Genomic DNA, 21,884 nt, shown 5'->3' with positions numbered 1-21,884 from the left:
GCCTGAGAAGGGAGGAACAAAATGTCAGTTGACGTTTTATCAAAGCTCAAAGAGGTTTCAATTTGAAGTGTGAGAAAGGGTCGGAGCTTGGTTTTGTTTGAAAGGGCAGCTTCTGAGCCTCCATATCGCCAAGGTTTATAATTTCACCTTGTTTTGCCTCCCACCCCGGCCATGCTAGTCATTATAGCAAAAAGAGCACTTGATGGAAGAAAGACAGGTCTGTCCCTGCAAGAACAATTTCTCTGTTGTCTGTAGAATGCCACCCAATATGATAAGTGAAATGTCGATACTTCAGACTCCACTGGTCAGGATATTTATTCACTTTCTTTAGTTATCATCAAATTCAGCCAGCTGGCCAAGGAGCAGGTTTTAACTTCTTTGACAAGTAAAGACCCTCTGTGAGGTGGTAACGTATCTTCCAACGTCATCTTTTGTGCAGCTCTTTGTTTTTCTTCAAGCTTGTGCTGGTGCTGGGCTGTGGACCTGGGAGGAGGACAGCGCAAGGGGCTCAGGGCCAGATAAATCCCAGACCCTCTGAGTTCTGATTCAATGCCTCATCAAACTGGTTCTCAACCACTAAATCAGTTTACAGCAGTGGTTTTACCTCCCAGGGACAATATTGCTGTATTTGGAGACATGTGTCACAACCAGGGGGCTGCAATTGGCATCTGGTGGCTAGAGGCCAGGGATACTGATAAACACCCTACAGTGCCCAGGACAGTGCCCATAACAGAGAGCGATCCAGCCTGAAATATCAGTAGTGCTGAGGCTGAGAAACCCAGGGTAGAGTAGGCTGCGTTAGGAGACCGAGGTGACCCACCATTCACTGGATCTCTGCCACATTGGCTCCCAACAAGATGCCTACAGCAAAGAAGTACCCAGTCCCAAATATCCATCGTGTCGAGGTTGAGAAAACCCGATTAGAGTGCTGGGGTTCCAAGCAACAGAAACCGCCCCAGCCAACCTAAATATAAAAGGGGACTTACTGGAAGGGGAGGGGTTAGTAGACAGAATAGAGGGAAATGGTGATGTACCAGATCTTGCAAAGAGTAGGGATGAGGCCGCTCCAGTGTGGAGCCAGAAGGGACTTTAGGCCATTCTCCTCCAAGTGCCACTGAAGGCTCACCAGTTCCTGCCCTTTCATCACTAGCAAGGGGATGTAGATGCCTGGGAGAGAGAGTCTGATTGGCTGCCCTGGGGCTGGGCCTACGCTGGCCAGAGGTCAGGTGCTTCCAGACCTGCATGTGAGGGGCAGGGGGCCAGCCTCAGAGAGGAAAACAGAGGCGCTCTGAGCAGAAGGGGGCTGTGCACTTGGTGGGCAGAGCCAACATGTGTCCTCCCACAATCATTACGTGCTGTTAACGGCAGATTCAGAAATGCCTTGCACTCTGTCTCACAGGACTCCACGTGGAAGAGCCAGGCTGGCGGACATTGTCACCGACCACTTGAGGAATAGAAGCAAAGACCTCGAAATCTGCAAAACGCAGCGAAATTGATCTCGAAAAGAATATCCCAGCATCTGGTAAGGTGGACTTCCGTTTCCTATTTTTCAACAACACCGTGCTTTTCGTTTCATGTATTGATCTGACCGACGTTTACTGGGTTCCTAGTGTGTCCAGGTGTTATGCCAGGGTCCCGAGTATAATCAGGTGTGGACCTCACCTGGGAAGAGCTTACAGTCTAACGATGGTGAGAGAGAGGAAGAAGCAGGCAGAAAGGGGCGGGCAGAAATGGGACAGAGATAAAAGATATCAAAGGGGGTGTAAGGGGAAAGAGAAGTTGGTCATGGAGTATCGGAATTCCACTCGGACCGTGTTGCTTCTTCTGTGGACCTGCTCCCCCATCAGCAAAGGAGGAGGACAGGTCAGGAACACACAGGAAGGAAGTGTTGCCACTTGCCAAAGGTGCGTTGGTGTCCCCAGAGCAGCGTTCTGGGGCGGATGCTGTGCCGCTGTTCACCATGTGTGTTTGTTAGCGCGGGAATAATGCTTCCCCAGGGACCCTTGTCAAGCCCGCACGAGGCCACTGCGGTGTTGGCGCGGAAGGCCCTGCATCTGTTCCTTTTACTTGTTCTGTTAAAGAGAAAGGCCCACTGAGGGTGTGCCGGGGGATCCAAACTGCTGGTCATAGGGCAATTACTTATTACGAGCCTTGAATACATTCCTGATTGTATAAGGTTTCATTGTGTTTTTACGCGGAGGGCAGACTTGGGGAGTCAATTTGGCAGCCGAGACAGGGAGGAGAAAAGAGCTTTCAGGGATCATTCTGGATGTTAAAAGTTCACTTCGAGGCAGAGGTTCAGGGATATAGTGCAATTCTGGGGACTCTTCCAGAAACCTCTCGAATCCGTGTTAGCGCTTAACCCTCCGTGGGAAGTCATAAAGAAAGATATTTCCCCCTTTCTCCTAACAATAATGTGACTTCCCCTCTAAGTAGCTCAATTGCTGGGCTCTGGGGTACCTGAGGGTAAAGGAGAATCAGCTTCCCAAATGCGGAGCTGTTCCTCCAGCATCAAGGCCAAGGCCGTCTGCAGCCCATGGGTCCTGGGATGAGCTGGAGGAAGGGGGCCAAGGGCTGGCTGGGGGAGACGATGCCGCTCGGGGCGAAGTCTCACGTTCTCCATCTGTGACAAGCAGGGGTCTGACCAGACTAGCACTGAGAGCCTTGGTCCTCCCAGCTTGGAAACACTGTGATTCCTTGATCTCATGGACCAACTGCCATGACCTTCCTAAAACATTGCTGAGGGTGACAGAATGGTTCATTCTTGGGTTGTGTTTAAGTAACATCAGGGACTCAACTCAGAGAAGAGCCTCTCGTTCCCGATGCACAAGCTCACGTGTGTGCCACAAACTTGAATTCCATCCAGGTCTGCCCCGGTCATGAAGCCTCTAATCACCACCACTAGCTCCTCCTCCGTTACCCTATTTATTGAGTGCAAACGGCGTGGCAGGCAATAGGTGAAGTACCTTAAAGACATGTTCTCAGTTAATCCCCACAAAAATCTTATTATCACCTGCACGTTATGGAGGAAAGTTCTAGGCCTCAGAGAGGTTTCGCAGCTCATCTAGGGTCATACCCGTAATTAGCAAGTAATAGAGAGAAACCTCAGATTCAGGTTAGAGCAATGCAAATGCCATCTCTTAACATGCCCCTACGCGGGTTCACCTTTGCTACCATTTCTCAGGACACTTCGCACACTGGGTACTGCTGGTGGCCATGTCGTCCTTTGGGCCGGCTACTTGGCCCAGTGGAAAGAACATGGGCATCTCAGAATCTTCCTCTAGCTCGGGGGTTACTTTAGCTCTGAGATTACCTTATTGTGGCCTTGGGAAAATTATGCTCTACTTCAGTTTTCTGTACTGAAAAATACTTACCTTGCAGGATTTCTGTGATGCTTGATGACCTATTACATGTGGAAGTTCTTGATAAACAAGAGTTAAAATATTGTTATTTTTACTATGTCCTATCTCCAGTGCCTCTAAGCAGGGTCACAAGCTCCTCGGGGTCAGGCTCTGTGTGTACACCTCATTATTCTCATAAAGTTTCTAGCCAGGGCTAAAAATATAACTGGCACTCAGAAGGAAGTGGTTGACCTAATACAAAAATCTTGTTCATGAATGTGCTTGCTCTATAATATTTCCAAATTGCCCTCCACAGGGCCTGAGCCATTCTGCATACCAACAGCGGGAGTGGGTAAACACAACCATTTCTGCAACTTTCACCAATACAGTGTGTTAGCCAACATTTGGATTTTTGCCAATCTGAGAGCTAAAAATTAGTATCTCAACATAATTTAAATTTGCACTTATGAGTTAGGCTAAGCATAGTCTTCTATGTTTAACAGCCGTTTGTATATCTTTCTATGTAAATGGTTATAGATGGCATTGAGCTGGTGGTCTTTTTTCTTCATTGATATGTAGGGTATATATTTGGGAGATCAAGGCAATAGAATTTGCAAAACTTTTTTCCCCAGTGTGTCATGTGTTTTAAACTTTGCTTATGATGCAATTCATTTTAAAAACAAAAGCAAAGAGGAGCCAGGTCATAAGGCCTGTAGACATTTAGAAGAGTCCACGTGAGCTGGAAATGTACTTCTCTCCCTGTGGATCCCCAGGAGTGTACGTTTGTGTGCCAAGGGAAATACAGAGATGCAGGATCAACAAGGTGGAAACTTAAAAAAAAAAAAAATATATATATATATATATATACACATGTGTATACTAAGTAACCTACACCATTACTTTATAGTAAAACAGATGTGGCTATGAAATGGCATAGACATCACCATTTGTATGAATTTTTAAAGTAAAGCATTGGAAAGTCAAAGAAATGTCACACCTGCATTTGGCTGCTTTGGGGTCTGCCTCCAGATACCCCATGGGGGTCTCTTTAATGGGAAAGCTTGAGAAGCACTGCTCTCATGGGAGCTGGCAAACCCGTTCTTGTCTCAGGTCTGCCACTGGTTAACCGTGTGACCTGGCTGCATTCCACTGGCTGCCATAAACTTCAGATCCGCCAGAATATGAGCTCTCGTTGGGCAGGGTTACTATTTACTGATGAATTGTCAGTGCCTAGGACAAATACCTGGGACATAGTAGGGGCTCCTAAACGGGTATTGAATATAATAGAACAACATGCTCCAAATTCACTCTATTCATCACTCTCCCCAAAGATACAGCTGTCAGTTCTGTTCACGTCTAAGTTACCGGCCTACTGCATGTGCGATTCTGGGATATAAAGATGCCCGAAGGAGCCCCCCTCCCCTCCCCCAGTCGAGCAGGGCCAGAAACGTGTGCTCTGATGGGATGATCCTGAAGGATCGTTCTGGCTCCGCGCCCCTCCTCACGTGGTTCTCGCCTGGGTCTTGTAGAACATCAAGGTCAAGAATAAACACTTAGTCACGGGTCTCTAGAGGTCACCTTGTCCACTCCTCTGCCACCTCAAAACACTACCCCCATTTTGGGGGGGACCCTTGGGTGGTCCAGGCCCCATGAGACTGTCAGCACAGGTGGTCCTTCCATGTCATGGTGGTCCCAGGCCCATCTCACACGGCCTGTTCTAAAGAAACATGATCTGGGCTGTTTATGGGGTGTGGGCTCTGATATGTGGGTGGCAGGCTGCTGGGCCACCGGCAGGCAGTAAAGTCTTAGGCATAGGCCTGTTTTCCGGCTACAGCTGCCACATCAAAAGAGCAAACTCCCTACAAACTTTGCCTTAATTAAAAAAGTTATAGTAACCCTCAGGATGGAGGCAGGTCAGACACCCCTGGAGACAAAAGTTCTCTCTGTGGCCACAGACCAGGCCTTTCCTTCCACCCTAGGCACCATTAAAAGTGGGGCGATTCTGTAGGCTGTAGGCGTCACAGGCTGGGGTAAAATAGGAACGGAAATGCGGTCTCTCTTCATACTCATAGTTTGCTTCGGAGGGATCTAGGGCCAAACATTTGAAAAAGGGCCCTGGCTTCTTGGACAGATTTCTGTTTTTCACACGTTCCCATATTCTTTGGGGTCTTTCCCAGCTGTGCTTTCAAATGCCTCAAGCCCACGGGGGCACATGTTAGAGAACCATGGGGTGTAGCTCTATCCCCCATCTATAGCCAAGGTGGTAGTTAATAGCTTTGTTCTCTGATGGGAAAACTGAGTCCTGGCAATGGGAAGGGGGGTTGCCTGCAGGACCCAGGCCGGCACCAGAGCCTGAGGACAGCACCTTGTCTAAGATCCCAGCCAGATCAACCCACAGTTATCAGTCACAGAGACGGCAGTGCTCCCTGGAGCGGCCATCTGCTCCCCGACATTTCCTGGACCCCTTGTAAGTGGCAAGGTCATGTGACTTGCCAAGGAAAAGTCCACTGGAGGGAAAGGTGCCCCTTGCTGGCCGCAGCAGGGAAAGGCCCGTGCAGGGCTCCCCAGGCTCTCCCCCATGGCCACGACTGGGAACAGTGGCCCAGAGTGAAAACTCCCTGCGTGTGGGTCTTGCATAGGTCCCCCCACCTCTGCACCACACACACACATCATAGACTCACGGTGCGGGATAGAAATATATTTTTGCTGTGTTAAGCCCCAAAGATTTTTTTCTGCAGCATAATACAGCCTAACCTAACCTAAACAGTACACTAAATTAGCCCAGTGAGCCCACGATATTTACTGATTCATTTATTCTTTAGCGCCCCAAAGACCACCATGGAGAAAAGTTACATGAAAACAGATTTCAGCTCAAACATAAGAAAATACTTTTTCCCCACATAGGTACTCAGTTCTGACTATCAGAGGGCAAGTCCCCACTCCCCTGCTATGCCAAGTATCAGTTTATTTCCTCTCAGCACCAAAGGGAGCTAGACTCTTTTTTTAAATAGTTGAATATTTTGAAAATTATTATTTTAAATTGTGATAAAATACACATAATTTAAAATTTACCAACTTAAGCATTTTTAAATGTTGTGTAACCGTTACCACCATCCACCTCCAGAGCTCTTTTTATCTTGCAAAACTGAAACTCTAAGATAATACTTTTTAACGGAGACATCTGAAGATGAGCTGGGCTGTTTCAGGACGTGGTGCGAAGTCTGCTTTTGCACAGATTTGTAGCTGAGGCTGGATGGTTTTTGGCAGGAGGATGGTGGAGCAGAAACCAATGGAGTGGAGTGGAGATCCACCTCCTGTATTCAGGGACCCCTCTCTCCACATTACACTTTCGTGTGAATTACAAAGAAGCTCTCTCTGGGGGTGAACCGTCCACAAGTCCTCTGGGTGGATGAAATTTTTTAAAAGAACCCTGTATGAATGACCAGCAGGTTTAAAAAGCGAGGCAGGCTGTCAGCTCCGCGTGCCCCCCGGCTGGGCATCTTTGGGCAGGGTAGAAACCATGCGGCTGTGTGTAGCATCCCCATGTGCTGGGCGCTCTCTCAGACCTTTCCACGTGCCATCTCTTACTTACTGCAGTAATCCGGTGGGCTGGTTATTATCCCTACTTGACAAAATGAGGAAACCAAGGCTCAGGAAATTTCAGTAAATTGCCTTAAAGTCACAGCTAGTAAATGGCAGAGTTGTGGTTCAAATCCAGTCTGTCCACTTCCAAGTCCAGTGCTCTTTCTACTGCCTCCAGCTGTCCCCACTTGACCCAGGAGTCTATGATGGAGGTCATACCATGAACAGAGCCAGGACTCAAGCCAACAGTACTGGGTTACTGGGGTGAGGCATCCTGCTTTCACAATCCCAACAAGAAAAGTGAAATTTTCACATGTGTGATAAAAAGGGACTATTTACAATGCTCTGAGTCTTACCTGAATGGAAATATTTAAGGTAGTGTCACAACAAAATGGACTATTTCATCTACAAAGACATTCATAGGGGTTGAAGGGTGCTGTGAAATACTTGCCTCTATAACCAACCAACACTCTCCCATTTCAGCCCCCAGCTCTGTCTGAGGACCTGGGCTCCGAATATCAAGCACAACGTACTCAGTTTTCTCAAATACCACTAGTTAGGGAAGAAGCAAAAGAAAGACAGAGTGATTTCCTTTCTCATCTCCTGTGCAGGTGATTGGATTGCAGGGCTAGACGGAGGGAGAGTGATTTTGTTTCTTGGATAATGGAATTAAATGGGTGCCTCTCGATTTATTCCTAAAAATACAGAGAAGTGGCATTTATGTTCCTGAAACATGAAATCAGTGGAAACACAACTGGGGGAAGAAAGGGAAATTAGAAAGAAAATCACCAATCATTTGATTATATGACAACTCGTGAACGTTCATGTAATTCATTGTCCTCTGCAAATCTGTGGGAAGGATGACTGCTTTTTTAAAAAAAAAAATTGCTGGCTTCAGCATGTTTTTGTGAGAATGGGCAGCTGGAAAGGAAAGTGTTCTGGAACAGACGATGGCCCACACATCAGAGTTCCCCAAGCATTTTCATCTGTGTTACCTTTGTCATGTGTTCTGGCTGGTGCCAGGCTCTCAGGCTCCCTCTCTCCCTCCCCACTCCTGCTTCATGTACTTGGGACACCACACCGCGGTTGTCTTGTACCCTAGCTCTGCCCTGCACGCACGCAGCCAGATGCATACGTGCGAATCCACCTTCCTGTTCCTCCTCCTTCTCCTTTCAGGCTGCCTTCAGCTCTGGTGCCGCCACCTCCTGACACACTCCCTGAGGGCTCCTGCCTTGGCTGGCTGTCCGTCTTCCCTGTTCTCTGGTGTCCTCTGGACCTCTAGTCAATGCCCCCACTGTCTCCTTGCAGAAGGTCTGGTGACAGACCTTCTCCTGTCAAGGCTGAGAGGCCCTTGGAGCACAGGGAAGTGTCCCCCTGGCCCAGGCAGATGCCGGACCTCGCACAGAGCAGGGTGCAGAGTCTGCACCCAAGAAATACTGGGTGAACAGATCCCAAGAGGGTGGTGTCATTGTCCCTAAGCACACAAAGAAATGGAGGGTGACGGAGGCCAGGAGAGGTGTCCTGTGTCCCCAGTGAGTTAGAGATGGTGCCTGGGCCAAAGCCCAAGGTGGGCGACTCCTGGCATTCCACTTGCTGTGGTCCCGCGTTTGAGGCCACAGCTCTTGCAGCTCCGACTTCCTCTCTGAGAAGCAGGGTTGTCTTGTGGTGAAGAAGCCACGTGGCGTGGCGGCTCCACGGCGTGTTCTCTGCATCTAGGGCAAGTATGGGGGAGGCGGCACAAGGATCCACCTCTGATCGACGTCACACGAGCGGATTAACCCGGGCCAGGTTGAGACCCCAAACTGAAGGAGTAAAGTTGTGTCAGCTGCTTTAATTTATGTGTGCATTTACGGTCTCAATTATACGGGCACTTGCTGTCTCCATTTAAAAGATAAGGTTGAAAGGGGAGACGAAATTATGAGAAGAGATAAAATAAAAGCAAATCGAAGATATTATTCAAAAAGGAACTGGATGAAATAGCAAGAGCTGTCTGTGGTGGTAAAAGGAACACATGAGAGTGAAAGACATCCCCCTAATTATAGCTGCCGTAGGCTGCAAGCGAATATTCAAGTCAGCAGAAGAGCAACCTTCCTTCCCTCCTGGGCGTTTTTACCTAAGGCCGTTCAGTTAATGCGTTTCTCCCGAATGCCTACTATGTGCGTGTCCCTGAGGATATAAATGCTCTTGCAGACCCAGAAAAATGACAATAACATATGATTAAAAAAAAACAAAACAGGACAATCTTCAATGCGTGGTAGGAGCCCCAAAGAGGGAGTGATTATCTACCTAGAGGAACTGGGGGTGGAGCAAAAGAGACACCTGAGTAAGCCTGATGGGTGAGGGTGACAGGTGGAGAGACGGAGCAGTCTCCAGCAGAAGCAGCCACAGAAAGTCTGGGAGGAGGGGCTGGAAACGCGGTGAGGGTGTTTAGTCCTGGTTATCGAACGCTTTGTAAATACTAGGCCCTGGGCTAATTGCATTACCCCTGTTAACTGATCTGTTCATCACAGCATTTTGAGGTAGGTACCATTATTACCTCCATGTTAGGGGTGGAAATACTATCACTGAGGTTAGGTAACTTGACCGAGATCATAAGGTTGGTGTGGACTCAGACCCAGGTGTCTTCGCTCTCTGGAGAGAGAACGTTAGGCTCTCTCTTGAAATTGCAGTCACAGTGTCAGCCGAGGCTGCAGTCATTTAAAAGCTGGATTGGGCTCACTCAGGTGGCTTTTGTTGGCAGGCTCTGTTCCTCCTGATGTCGGCTCTCTACAGGACTGCTTGTGATGTGGCTGCTTCCCCCAGAACAAGTGATCCAAGACAGAGAGAGACGCCAAGTGTCTTTTATAGCCTACTTTGGAAGTGACATGCCTTCACTTCCATTGCATGCAACCGGTCACATAGACCAACGCTGGTACAGTGTGGAGGGGACGACACACAGGTGTGAATACATGAAACGGGGATCAGAGAGGCTATCTCAGAGGCTGCCTACCCCGCATGACCTCCTAAATTATTGGGAATTTTTGTTCCAGCAAGAAATGGGTAAGGGGGATGGGAATCTGATGTGTAGGTTCCTTTAGTGGGAACTTCAGGGCAGAATTTATTATAAATGCACGTAGAGAAGCCCAGTTTGACCCCCACTAAGAGGATGAGCTGGTCATCCCTTCCAAAAGGCACGCACTGCAGAATGGCCCTTTCCTCTCTCCCAGTGCTCCCTGGCTCCGCACCCGTATGTTGAAAGGTCTCTGCACACAGTAGGTACTCTCTGCCATGCTGGTGGAGTTGCACTGGCTGCAGCTGCAGCTCTGGGGACCCTGAGCTGTGCAGTTGTGTTCAGAACTCCTTCGCCCCCATGTGCCCACTTCCTCAGGCTGGCTCATATTCCATCCCCTCTGAAATCGTCACCCACACTTCCCAATCGGACTTCTCGCAGACCTGCAGCAATCCAGGCAGGCTCTGAAAGACTTGGCTTCTCTTTCTGAGGATTTTATCAGCACGCGAAAATAAACAGAGCTCGGGGGGTCCTTGATGTCTTAGGATTGCATTTTAATGACTGCTTCTTTCCGAGAAAACGAGCTGGCCCCGTTTCCTGGTCAACATCCACACTCATATGAGCGTAGCTGGACCTGGGGTCTTGGGACCCAGAGCATTCCAAAGTGTGACTGACCAGTTTGCAATTAGCACTTCATTAGAGGGACACCCTTTGTCCACAGAACCAAGACTGGCTCCCAGGGACCAGCATCTCCCATCAACTCCCAGAGTGGTCTTTCTAGAACCTGCCTCTGAGCACACCACTCCTTGTTCAAAACTCTCCTTACACCTCCCTGCCTGGGGGATCCAGCTCCTCAGCGTGGCTCACAAGGACCGTCACAGTCAGCCTCTGCCTGCTCCCCTGCCTCCGCTACCCGCTGCCCCTCCCCTCTCCTCCAGCCCTGCTCCCTTCAATTTCTACCGCAGTCAGATCCAACTGTTTGCCGTCGGGTGAATGATCGATGCCGTCTTTCACCTCATCTCTGCCTTGAATGCCCTTCCCGTCCTGAATAACATCCATGCCCGCTTCAGAATTAATCTTCACCCTCCCATCATCTGGGAAGCCTTCCATTAACCACCCCCAAGTTGAATTACATTCTCCTTTCCGTCCTCCCGTGGGAGCAAGGTGGTGGTGCTGTGTCTTGACTCTCGGTGGCTTCCTGGATATTCTAGGCAGTGTCCCCACCTTTGATGAGACCCTCTCACCCCCTCAGCCATTCAGGAGAGCTGGCTTGTGAAACAAGTCATGTGGAATGTCACCATGGGAGGGAGGAGAGGCCTGGCTAGCATGGCCCTCAGCAGCTCAGGCAAGCGCAGTGTGCCCTCACGTCCTGCATCCCTGTGGTCGCTAGGGCTCTGGGAGCACATGGCGATAGCTCCCGAAATCCTTGCTAAAAAGCAGAGGTGGTCCAGCCAGCATAGCCATGGTGCCTTGATATCTGAGAAGACCCTGCCCTTGTGTCAGGGCAGGACTCCTGGGTTTAGCTGACACTTGGCTTCATTCGTTAAGGCTCTTTGCTGCCCACACTTCACAGCCTACGTTCGTGCCTCTGGACAGCTTGACGAGAGAGTGCAAGGAACAGCAAGGACTTTGAGTAGATGTGGCATCAAATCCCAACATCACAACAAGCCCTGTGGTCTTCAGCCAGTGACATAAACTCACGGGGCATCAGTGTCCTAACTGGCCAAGCAGAGGCAACATTCCCCATGGGCTGGCATGACAGTCACATGAGATAGCATAAATGAGAGACTTAATGCAGCCTTAATTCTGCCCCGCCTCCCTTTCTTCCTCGATTCAAAATGTACCAAATGCCAACTGTATGCTGGGCTCCATGAGGGAGAAAACAGGAAGAAAACACAGCCTGCTCTCGAAAGCTCCCAGTCTAGTATAAGAAGTGACACTTGGACATGCAAACTTACGATACAAAGTGGTAAATGACCAGTCCTGCAGAGGGGCGCCACTGGGGCTTTGGGAGAGTTTTCTGAGGGCGAGCTCCTGGAAAGCTTCTAGTCTGGGGGATTTGAATCTGGAAGGCATGGTGTGGACTTGGAGTAGCATGAATCCTGCAGAGTACCAGGGTCCCACCCCCTCTCCGTGGACCAGAACCCTGCTTGCGGGAGATAAACATACAGCTGCTAGGGCTGCAAGGCGGGGCTGGGGTTGCAGGAACAGCCAGCCGCTCCTGGGGACCACCGCGTTCTCCGGGCCCTTTCTGCCAGGATCTGAGGAGGCCTGTGTACGTGGGTCCCCCCTGCGGTCTGTGCTGCTTCATATGCCTTTTGAAAATGATGCTCAGTGGGACGTGTGCACATTTGTAATTACAAAGTCAGGGCTGGTTTTTCACAATCTGCCTGCTAATTTCTCAAGCGCAGGAAGGGAAATAGCAGAAAGTCCAAAATAGTCGAGTGGGTTCCCTGATAGCACTCTGTAGTGCTTCCTGTTTACAAAGCACTTTTATTCCTCCCCATGAGGAAGGCAGACCAGATACTCTTAGGCCAGAGGGGAAACCGAGACCCACAGAGGAGAAATGACTTGTCCAAGGTTGCATGGCAGGTAGGAAGGGTAGGCAGGGCTGCACCCCAGTTCCTCTGATGGCACGTCTGGTGCCCTTTCCTGTCAACCTGGGGCACAGAAAGAAGGAGGGATGAGGCAAGAAATTCCCAGAACCAAGGCTGCTTCCCCTACGAGGTGGGCATCCTGCCACGAGAAATGGCTCATCAGGAGCCACTGGGTGAAAACCCACATTCAGGGAAAGCCTTCCCAGTAACTGAGATCCAGCCTGAGGCTTCCAGGAGCAAGCCTCACACGGAATGAGGGCGGGCTAAGATTTCAGCCAACGCTTTGAAACCGAGCCTGCGGTTGAAGTCAGGTCAACACATTCACAGGCGTTTTGGGCCCTATCGACGTCTGGGGTGGGAAACCCACCCGAAAGCTGTTGAAATGCAGGGGCCAGCACTGGTTTTGCAGAACAGTGGCTCTTTGAGTGGAAGGTGTTCGAGAATTAAGTTTCCCCAGTGTTCCCAGGGCTCAGACTTAAAGCCAAGGGGGGTTGGGGCCTCCAGCTCCTGATGGAGCCACTGATAGGTCCCTGCTGGCTAAAAGTGATGACATTGGCAAGAAACTGATCTTTCTGGGGAGCAGAAACTCAAGAGCACTCAAGTGCAGAACACAAGGCAAGTTGTGTTACCTGCCACAAAGCTTCAACTTTCATGCCTAGGGGAGGGGGTGAGAGGGACCATTGGTATTGGGTATCAGGGGTCCCAGACCAGACTCCGGAGGAGGAAACTGCTGGAGTGGGACCTCTTATCTTGTCTCGTACTGTCCTTCTCCACATAGAATTAGGACATGCTCAGGCTAGGGGTGGAGACTGGGTAACCCAGTTGCTCCCTGTTTCATGGACAGGAAAATCGAGACGCTGCAGCATCAGGAGACTTACCTCTGGGCATCAGAGAGTGTCACACATGAGGCTTGCAACCAGTCTCCAGATTCTCAGTCCACTGCTCATGCGGACTGAGAAAAGAGACACAAATCAAAGTTCCAGGCTCTTTGTCACCATGTCGCAGGCCAAGCCACAGCCCACCTACCTCTGGCCTCCTTCACACTCCTCGTGATCCTGCTGAGTGCCGTTCCTTCCTGTAAGCTGATGCTCACACACACGTCTGGCCGAAGCAGGTTTCAGCCACTGGGCGATATTTGTTGAAAAGCGAAGTCAGTTTGTGTGAAGCATCCCCTGCTTGGCCTGGGTCTCTTAACACCAGTCAGTCATACATTCTCCTGTTAGTCAATGCTTGGTTGAATGGCGAAGACCAAGGATATCCAAATGGAGTGTCACATGTGCTCAGCCCGAGATAATCCTGGGGGACAGCTGCTGACTGGGCTCTAGCATCTGCATCTAAAAGTCAAGTCCAACACGGCTGGCTATAGATAAAAAAGTGGCCATCCTGAAGTATGGTGGTCCATGGGTAGATTCTCGAGTTGGCTTAGGGTGGGTATAAAGCTTCTGAAATTGCAGGGAACACCTTACCCATGTTTATGCATGGGCTTTTATCTAGGAACAAGTCCCTATCTTTCATCAAATTTTCAACTCTGAATAATCGGAAGTTTAAGAAGCCATAATGTAGCTATCTAAAGGCATCATCCTAGCTCTGTCTTTATCCTCCTCAGGTGTCTCACAGTGTCCTGGTTCCGTATAACACAGTCTGAGCTGGAGTGTCTCTTCTGACTTCAAAAACTGAAGTGTTGAAAGCCTTGGTCATGGCTGGGTGACCTTGGCTGCTTTCTGAAAGTTCTTTGTCATTTTTTTCTAGTAACTGTGTTCTTTCTGTAGGACAGTCACTCTCCTTTGTGCTGGGGATGAGGGGCTGCAGTGGAAATATGAAGGCAGAGGGCTGAAGAAAGGAGGTTTAAACCCTCTGTGGTATTGACACAAAGAAGCCTTTCTTCTTAAGTGCAACCTGAAAAATAATCCCCCATTGGGGAGTGCCATGACACTTCCTGTGTAACATATTCAAACATCCCCCGGCAACTGTGGCCTGTGGGAACCCAATAGGGCCTGAGCCAAAGATGGGCATAGAGGTGGTGAGAGTAGCAATATCTGCCTTCTCTTCAAACTTCTTTCAATTAAGAAAGGACTTAGAATTTAAAAGTAAAATAAGAATTATGATGGAGCCATTGAAGACCAGCTCTAAGAAGAACTTTAGTCTTCTCAGCTGTGAAAATGCAACTTGGATGAGAATGGTCTCAGTGGCCTAGAAAGGACAGGACTTACCCACAGAGGTAATGCCCAAGCCCTTTGACCCCCTGTCTGAGAATTGAGCGTTGAGAATTGTATCTCCTCATATTCTTGCTGGGATGGTCACCACTTGGGAATGGCATCCTGGCATCAGTCATGTAAATGAAATAGGAAAACTTCCCATTTTCTTGGGTACCTGTTGTCATTACTTCACCAGTTGGAGAGAACAGTACCCAATGCAGTTCCTTTGAGTGAATGTCCTCCCCAGCGAGCAGGATAAAGGTGTTTTCCTAAAGTACCTGGTTGCAAAAAACCTTAGAGTCACAGAGAATCAACACCTGGGAGTACCTGGAAGACCACCTAGTCAAGTCCTGTCACTTTGTTGCAGGTGTTTCTGAGGCCCAGAGAAGAAAAGAGACTCAAACAGATGAGCTGTGCCCATCAGATTCTCTCATTCAGAAAGGAAAAAAGGAGTAGAGAGGAAAGTTTCCAGCTATGACGGGCACTGGGTTTTGAAGGTCACACAGCCTTGAGAACTTGGGTGGCAGATTTTGTTTGTTTGTTTGCTTTTGTTGGGATGAATAAACTGATGAGTACGTAAGTCTTTAGAGAGCTGGGAGTAGGGGAGGTGAGCAGAGATGCCTTTCGTGCCCTGGCTTCCCTGCAGTCCCTTAAACCCTGCTTTAGTGGAATGAACTGAGTTGATTTGTTGAAACATAGAAAAACCCTGACCAGAACAAGGGGACTCAAGTGTGCACAGGAGCTGGACTGTAGGACCTATGAGAACCCTTTAACCAGAGGTAGTCTGATTTCAGGGGTCTCGGGGTTCAGGGCCTATTGGAGCTAGTGAGCCATAAGCACAGGTCACTCACGCCAGTTTCACTGAAAATGCAGGTGGTCTCTGGGAAAGGGTCTCTGGGCAGCTTGATGCTCATAATATGGTCCTGGGACCAGCAGCATCAGTATCTGGGGATCGTTGGAGGTGTAGAGCCTCAGCCACAACCAGACCTCCTGAATCAGAATTTGCATTTTTACAAGTTCCCCAGCAATTCCTATGTACATTAGGTTTGAGAAGCAGTGATTTAAGAAATAGCCTTAAAAAAAAAAAAATAAAGCAAGGACACGACGGAGAAAAGGCTGTGAGCAGAAACATGAGGATCTGGTGGTAATCTCATCTCCAGGACAAACTCGCCGTGCAGCCTTGAGAAAACCACAGCCATGCTCAGAATGGCTGTTCTCTCATCTGAAAACGAGAGGGTTGGACTGGATGATCTTTATGCTCTAGCCTCGCAGGCATCTCTGATATGAGGTAGGAGGGGGGAGCCCCACTCAGCTGAAGATCAGAGAGCTTCTTGCTGTGTAAAACACTCCCTAATCAGCCTATGTCAAGTCCCCCGCCCCCCGACTAACCACAGTGACAAGTCCCAGGAGTGTACCTTGTCAGGCTGTGAATAAAGTTCAGGCAGCTTGGTTAATTACCCTGACATCAACTAGAGTTAGCTACCCAGCAGCTCGGAAACTCATCTTAATGATTAGAGGAATGCACGCGCCACAGCTTCAGTCACAGCCGCCACCTTTGCAGGCCACAGCTTTGTTCCAGGGTCTCAGATTCAGGCAGAGGATCCCCAAGGGCATCAGGGGTCCCGGTGGGTGTCAGGAGGTTCCCCCTTGCCCATTCCACATGAGGGTGAGGTCATTCTCCAAATGTGTCATTAGTGAAGCTTTGTAACAATCATAACAAAGAACCCGTTTCTTTCTCTCCTACCTCTACATGTAACCTGCTCCAAGTTCTCCACTGCTGTCAGAAAAGGCCATGCGGGATGTACTCCTCCTTATTCTCTAGCCACAGGTCCATTAATTTCTACCTCAAACCCTCTGCCCTGACCTCAGAGGGCTACACTCTGTTCCCTGTGTGAGCCATGATATTTCTTCTATTTGCATACATTGCTTCTGCCTAAAACACTCTTCTCTGCTCTTGACCATAATCCTCGTTCAGTCTTCAGATTTAGTGTCTCTGTCATTTCCCCCAGAAAGATATTGTGTCTATATCATGTCCCCCACGTCCAGGCTGGATGTCTACATTTCTATAGAGTCCTGTGCTACATCAATTGTACTAGACATCACACTGTATTTTGAGAGTTTCTCTACAAAACAGTGAGCTCTGGGTTGTCAGAGACCATGCCTGACTTACTTAAGGTCTAAGCTCCGTGAGGACAGGGATTGTTTTCTCTGTCATTGACAGCTGTATTCAGAGTGCCATGTACATTGCCTGGCACATAGAAGATGCTCAATAAATGTCCTTTAAATGAATGAAGAAATGAATTCCCCATGCTTAACACAGTGTCTGGTGCATGAAGAACAGTCAATTTTGTTTCAAGTGAATGAAAGGACAAAGGGAGATTTTTCTGTTTTTGCATAAAGTCTGGACAGTGAAAACTCATTAGGATGGATTGCTTGACAGGCTGAAGCACAAAGGTGTCCATAGCTCAGTTGCCTCTAAAGAGGTCTGTCCTGACACTGGACGGGGAGGTAAGACTTGTTTTGTGACTGTGGGACTGAGGGTGAGAGGTGCAGAGAGGGTACTTCCGTAAGAGGATTACTTTGAATGAATGACCTTGGGGAAGTGTGAGGCTCTGCTCCCTCAGCCCAGAGCACACACATCCCCTCTCTCCTGCAGGCTGTCTGAAGGCCTAGAGGGCTTGTCCCAGGCCCAACCTTTCATGTGGACCAAGAGGTAGAGGCAAAGAAGAGATTTCTCTAGGCAGGCCCTTTAGATAGGAGAAAACATTCTCAAATCTTAGAGCCAGTGGATGACATTACTGATATTGGAAGCCACATCTTTATGGGCCTTAAGTGCAGGGCTTTTTTTTTTTTTAATGTATTTTTAAAAATTTTTATTTCATTTTTGGCTGCGTTGGGTGTTTGTTGCTGTGCGCGGGCTTTCTCTAGTTGTGGCGAGCGGGGGCTACTCTTTGTTGTGGCATGTGGGCTTCTCATTGTGGTGGCTTCTCTTGTTGTGGAGCACGGGCTCTAGGCATCCAGGCTTCAGTAGTTGTGGCACGTGGGCTCAGTAGTTGTGGCTTATGGGCTCTAGAGCGCAGGCTCAGTAGTGGTGGCGCACGGGCTTAGTTGCTCCACGGCATGTGGTATCTTCCCGGACCAAGGATCAAATCCGTGTCCCCTGCACTGGCAGGCAGATTCTTAACCACTGCGCCACCAGGGAAGTCCCCCAGGGCTCTTTCTAAGCATTATGTTTTAATAAAGATTTGGGACTTTCATTTTTCTATAAAGCAAAGCTCATTTTAAAATACCTATACATGTGCTGGCAGCAGTGGGATAAAAGTCCAATGTCCACAAGCCAAAAGAAGTTTGGGAAAAGAATTGGAGCATTTCTGGAAGACTCTCCTCTTTTGTATGTTGATCCAGGTTGCTTAGCTTTTCCATTGAGGACTGGGGTTGGAGAGGAAAGGTTATATTCTATTTACTTTGTAAAAGGAAATTTCTCTCTCCGTTTCCTTCTTCTTCCCTAGTAATCCCTCAACCTAAAAAATTAGCTTCCCAGAGACCTCTATCGGAAGGTTTCTTCTCAGGTGACCAGGGGCACAGAGCAAAGGAGACAGGATAGGATAATAATTAAGAATCTAGGTTTAAAAATCAGACACATCTGAGCTTAAACCCAGCCTTGCCATTTATGAGCTCTTTGACCTCTACCAAATGACTTAGTGTCTCTGAGTCTCCATTTTCTCATCTATACAGTGGGGATAATACTAATATTAATCATTTGGCAGTTTTATGAGATAGTGAGATCAGTACAAGCAAGTACTTAGTATGAAACCACCAACTCCATCCACAATGCCAAACTTAGAAAGTTCTGAGAACTGAAAGCATTTTTCGTAACTCATTTGGCAGTAAAATCTGATCTCACTTGAACTCACTTGGCAACAAAAATCTGACCTGAACTTAAGTAAAACTATTTGGAGTTGTTATTGTGACTTTTCATGTATTTTGCTGTAGAGATATTGATGCGTTTGATCACAGGGTAATACCTCAGTATCCACTGTGAGTGTTAGGTAATGTAAGCTACATGCTGTATGTACCCTAAAATCTATAATGGTTATAGGTTTTAAAATCTATAACCTTTCTGAAATCTATAATGGTTTGATTTCCAAAATGCATATAGCTCTAAAGATATCATGCAAAGGATTGTGGACCTATAGAGGATCTGGCTGTGTTGACTGCTCAGTACTTGAAAGCCATCATCAGTTCTGCTTCAGGGATTTGCCCAAGGACACACAGAGACTTGTTTGCATATGACACTGTCCTCAGGTATTATTTATTCTATAACCATGACCTTGACCAAAAATATCTCTTTGACTATTCAACTTGAACTTCCTCAAAAGAAATCCATTTCTTTAGATATTTCAAGCTCTTTGGTTCTTGAGAGACCACTTGTAAAGATGAAAATTGAAAATTGGTTGATTGAATGTTGAGAGTGAGAGGTACTCATAAACCAGAGCCAGAGAAGGATGGGGGCAAGACAGGGAATCACAGAGGTGAAAATGCGACCCACTGGGCAACAGCACTAGTTCTGTACCCAGGGCCAGCTCTGGAAATTAAATAGAACTTTGACACATGGGAGGTTTAAAATATATAGAAAGGGTGGAGGAAGCAATAAAATTCCCAACATCCTCCCATTTCTTTATCAAAAGAATGCGGGAGAGTTTTATAATAAAAGATACAAATCTAATCTAATTAACATAGGGTTAAAATATCAAATGTTATATACATAAAGCAAGAGGTAGGGATAAGTTAAGGGTGATTGATACAGCTGAGTCAGAAATCTAGCTCTGAGCTTCCTGGCAGCCAAGGACGAAAGGAAAACATGATGGTTACCTTTTCTCATAGCATATGTTTTGGGTATCCATTGTTGCATAACAAACTGCCTCAAAACTTAGTGGCCTAAAATAATCATTTTACTTTGCTCAAAATTTTATGGGTTAGGAATTGGGGGAGCATCTCGCTGGGCAGTTCATCTCTGAGATGCACAGCAGCAGGTGGGGTGGCTGGAACTGTAGGATTGACTTCCAAGAATGGCTTCTTTAGTCCCGTGTTGCTGCGTCATTGCTCCTTGGCTTCTCTCTCCATGCATCTCATCCTGCAGGGCCTCTCCACGGGGTTTGGGCTTCTCACCTCATGAAGGTCTCAGAGTAGTTACACTTTTAACTTGGCAACTGGTTTCTCAGAGATAGGAGGAAGAAGCTGCAAGACCAGTTAAGGGCCATGCACAGAACTGGCATGACATCACTGCTACCGGATACTCTTAGTCAGAGCAGCCAGAGAACCTGCCCAGATTCAAGGAGTGGACTCTGTGTCCTGACTGAGCTGGAGGAGCAGGTCACATTGCCGAAGAGCATGTGGAGTGGGAGATATTTTTGTGACCATCTTTGGAAAAATAATCCGCCACAGCAGGATAAAAGGAAGCATATGCATCTGTCAGGAGGAATGACATCTTTCTAGGACTGAACTTGTGAGATGAATTATGTGGCATCTCTTCTAGAGAACAGTCATTGCACGTTGACTGAAACAGACAATGTCATCAAGAGCCAGTTGGAAGAAGATGCAGAAACAGCTCAGGATGTTACATACTTAGCTGAAAACCTGGGTTCCAGAGGCTCTGGCCCCTGAAATTAGTGGCCGTCCTTGGGACAAAATGTTACCTTTCAACTGACTGATGACCATATAATGTACGTGCTGTGAAAACCATGTAGCTGTGTACCTGATTCCTGCCTTCCTGGCCTTCCATTTGCAGGAGAGGCAACTCATATCACAGTACAAAGTGTAGGTGTGGACCTGATTTTTTCAGATGTGGGCACAGAGAGCTGCCTGCATCAGACTCGTGTGAAACATGAGGTGTCTAGACACCTAGACACAGGTGTTTGTTAAAAATCCAGATGCTTGACCCCACTGTTCCCTTGCAGAGACCCAGGGAGCTCTGCTTTGAAATGCTCTCCAGGTGATTCTGAGCGTACTGGTGTTCAGAGCTCCACGTAAATATATGGCAGTCAACGGTAACTGAGGACTTCCTCTCACTCAGGAACTGTTCTGGGTGTCTTACAAGTTATATCAGTGAATCTTTGCAACAGCTCAGTGAACTATTTTTCTCCATTTTTTAGTTAAGAAATTGAAGACTCAGAGACAGTCCACAACCTGTCCAAGGTCACACAGTTTCTAAATGGGTGATGCCAGGACTCACCCCAGGGGTCTGGTTCCAAAGCCCTCATCGATGGGTTTTGTGACTCCAGATGACCAACTTAAAAACTTTCTATCCAGTGCCAGGATGCTACCAACTCCCTGGGGCATAAGACTGTCACCTTCTTCTAGGTGTCTGTCCTGGAAATTCCAAGGCAAATTTGGAAAAACTCAACACAATGAGTCTTGTTAAGATGCTCTCTTTTGAAGATAGCAGGTAAGAGAAAGGACAGTGGCTACTGATATCGCCAAGCGTGTGACCCCAGGCCAGAGGTTCCACTTCACATAGCCACAGTTTGCTGGTCTGTGAAAGGGAAACTGCCTTGGACCACTTCTAGATCTTCTTCCAGCTCAAAATTTGTCCCAAATCCTGGATGATCTGATATGACAGCACCATGCCTAGTACTGCTTGTGGATTCACTGATTCAATGATTGTTTCATTCATTCAATTCATCCAACAAATAGCTTCTCTGTGTCTGCTATTGTACTCCATTCTCAGAGAAGTAAATGTTTAAAGTACCCACTTAATAACTTGAAAACTGATTTGACCAATTTCATTTCACTGCACAGCCTCCCAAAGGATTCCCTGAGTTAGCGTGCGCCCCTGCTGCCACCAGTGCGCAGGCCCACAGAACCAACTTGGTTGTTTGAAAGGAAACCCAGAAGTCAGTCACCCAGCACTTTCTAATTCAAATCGGCTGACAGTCAGTGGCTTTCTGCCCTGGGGCAAACCCTCCACCTTCAGTCCTGCTTTGATCCTCTAGCCCAGGCTGCTTTCATTTCACAGTTGGAGTAACAAAGGTTAAAACAGATGACAACTCTTTCTAGAGAGTGGGGTCCTTTGCCCCCGAGACGCACTGTGGTGAGACACAGAGGAGGCTCTTCAGAAGAAGGGCAAGGTGAAGCTGTGGAGACTGAAGAACCGTCTAGTTCTAACACTCTAGCAGCAGAT

At 48.0% G+C, this 21,884-nt stretch overlaps 1 long non-coding RNA gene across 1 annotated transcript in view; it reads left to right on the top strand.

Moving 5' to 3' along the window:
- LOC115856421 (uncharacterized) overlaps nucleotides 1-21,884 on the top strand; it is a 445,827-nt gene that overhangs the window by 124,125 nt on the left and 299,818 nt on the right. Inside the window, exon 3 of the long non-coding RNA XR_011376796.1 lies at nucleotides 1,400-1,522. This is a non-coding gene — a long non-coding RNA (uncharacterized lncRNA). The remainder of the gene's footprint in view (nucleotides 1-1,399; nucleotides 1,523-21,884) is intronic.

Source organism: Globicephala melas, chromosome 16, assembly GCF_963455315.2.
Source record: "Globicephala melas chromosome 16, mGloMel1.2, whole genome shotgun sequence".
NCBI lineage: Eukaryota > Metazoa > Chordata > Mammalia > Artiodactyla > Delphinidae > Globicephala > Globicephala melas.
The sequence above is the reverse complement of the archived record's forward strand: the minus strand, read 5'-3'. Positions and strand labels throughout refer to the sequence as shown.